Below are 2,847 nucleotides of genomic sequence, written 5' to 3'. Positions count from 1 at the left end.
CACAGTGCCGGATACATGCCCCACAGTGCCAGATACATTGCCCCACAGTGCCAGATACATGCCCCACTCAGTGCCAGTTACATTGCCCCACAGTGCCGGATACAATGCCCCACAGTGCCGGATACATGCCCCACAGTGCCGGATACATTGCCCCACAGTGCCAGATACATGCCCCACTCAGTCTAAAAAAGAAAATAGATCACAAACTGTGCGCCACAACAAAGCAGCCCAAGAAAATAGGTGGTAGAGAAAGTGTCACCTACACTTTAGAATGAACAAAGTAAAAATAGTTACCACCCTGATTCTCAGGCGCTTTCAAAAAGAGCCCATTGGTACTCAATCTCTCTAAATCTTTGGAAATGATTCAACCTTTTAAGATAGAAAGAGACACTAACATAGCATAATACTGTTATGACAATAAATTTGTTTGTATATGGGGGGAGATCCAGACTCGTACCCAAAATGGTGGTGAAAAAGATAAAGTCCAGTTATCGAAACGCGTTGGTGGAGGTAGCAGGGGACAAGTGGAGCTCTCACTTGGCTGTTTATTACGACTCCTGGGGACGCCTGGTTGTTTTTTTCATATAACAAACGCTGTTGTCTACTTATCTTGGTAGACCATCTTGTCTGGTGAGAACCCATCTGTCAAAGGGGTTTATTTTATATTTTTACATGTTTTTATGTGGCAATAAATTTTAAATGGTATAACGCTATTTGAGATCCATTTCATTTACATGTCATCACGGTTGATGAAATAAGGAGGATATCGATAAGAACCACAGCAAGTACGGATGGTGATCCGCTTTTTACCTAATGCGCATTTGTCTACCACGGTAGACCACCATTTTGGGTACGAGTCTGGATCTCCCCCCATATACAAACAAATTTATTGTCATAACAGTATTATGCTATGTTAGTGTCTCTTTCTATCTTAAAAGGTTGAATCATTTCCAAAGATTTAGAGAGGTTGAGTACCAATGGGCTCTTTTTGAAAGCGCCTGAGAATCAGGATGGTAACTATTTTTACTATGCCCCACTCAGTGCCAGATACATGCCCCACAGTGCCAGTTACATTGCCCCACAGTGCCGGATACAATGCCCCACAGTGCCGGATACATGCCCCACAGTGCCAGATACATTGCCCCACAGTGCCAGATACATGCCCCACTCAGTGCCAGTTACATTGCCCCACATTGCCGGATACAATGCCCCACAGTGCCAGTTACATTGCCCCACAGTGCCAGATACATTGCCCCACAGTGCCAGTTACATTGCCCCACAGTGCCAGATACATTGCCCTACAGTGCCAGTTACATTGCCCCACAGTGCCAGAAACATGCCACACAGTGCCAGGCCCCACTTGGTGCCAGATACTTGCCCCACTGTGCCGCCGGACCCCCCGTGCCGCCGGACCCCCCCCCCCCCCGTCACTCACCGGCCGCTGGCTTGTTGTTGTGTGATGGGAGGAGAGCGCAGCGCCTCTCCTTCCCCTCACCGCTCCAGGTCTCCGGCGGCTGTCTGGCGCCGGTTCGCTAGCCAATCAGGAGCCGGTCCGCAAGCTCTGATTGGCTAGCGCCGGAGACCGGACACAGCAGCGCTGCTAGTGCTGGCAGCGGCGGTGAGGGGAGGGAGAGACGCTGCGCTCTCCTCCCTTCACATTTAGGGATGACGGGGGCGAGTGGGGCATGATGCCCTGGACGCTGGCGGCGCCCCCCTCTCCTGGGCCTGCCAAGGTGCCTAGGGCACGTGCCCCACTCGCCCTACCCTAGATACGCCTCTGACAACAAGAGTAGGCAGATATGGTCTATTTGTTGCCTAATAATTTTAGAGCAGTCTTGTCTGGAACTGCTACTCCTGATCTTGCAACAATCTTTGTTTAGGGCTGTCAAGACATACAGTATGATGAAGCACGGCCAAGTCCTGGAAGCATGATCACACCCCTCTGAAAAAGGGGATCATCTTCAGCAAGTGACTTGGGCCCATGCCGGAACACCCAAATAAGCCCGGCCCAGGTAATTAGTACCCCCACCAACATCCTCTGTTTGCTGAAGCTGACAAATTTAATTAATTGCACAGAAGACTTGCCATATGTACTTTTTCAGACATTTTAACCCAGCCCACTATCTCTTCATCTGATGACTTCCAATTTCTACTCCATCAACTGTCTGCTTACTAAGTAGAAAACTCTGAGTACTCTTAATGTTATTAATATCACTCAGTGTTGCATTTTGAGTTTAGAAGCGCAAAATGTTCACAGCTGCTGTGAAACACCAGCACTAAGCGGAGAATCCAATTACCCACCATGAATTTGCAGGTGCAGGTAAGTGCGGCTGTACGCCACACTTCCGGTACTGCCGACTCGCGGATTTTTGTTCACAGCCTGCAAGCAAAAATGTGCGAATCCAGCACTAGAAGTGGCCGCGAGAGGTGTGAGATCATGTGCTGTTGCTGGAGTTTACACACTGTAGCAGAGGCAACTTTCATCCTTCACGGGTAATAGGATTGCCCCGAGTGTACATATATATGAAATATTATGCACTTGTACCAGTTACACATTATATAGAGTTGTTTTCAAAAAGTTGTTTCCAGAAAATATGACTTGCTTTACCCTTTAGCTGCGTTTGGTTTTCTCCCCGTGCTGAGCCTGTTTTGCCCATTTTTGCACTGGTCAAAAAATATCTGTTCAAAATCAGCATAAACAGTGTTTTGATTTGTTTTTAACTTAAATAGCAAAAAATTTACTAAAAGTATATTTTTTCCATTTTTTTTTTATAAACGCCAAAACTAAATATTTTACTTGCTACAGCATTAATCCACTTTTCAAAACAACAATAAACTGCACTTAAA

Source organism: Pseudophryne corroboree, chromosome 3, assembly GCF_028390025.1.
Source record: "Pseudophryne corroboree isolate aPseCor3 chromosome 3, aPseCor3.hap2, whole genome shotgun sequence".
Classification (NCBI taxonomy): Eukaryota; Metazoa; Chordata; class Amphibia; order Anura; family Myobatrachidae; genus Pseudophryne; species Pseudophryne corroboree.
This window is presented reverse-complemented; position numbering follows the sequence as displayed.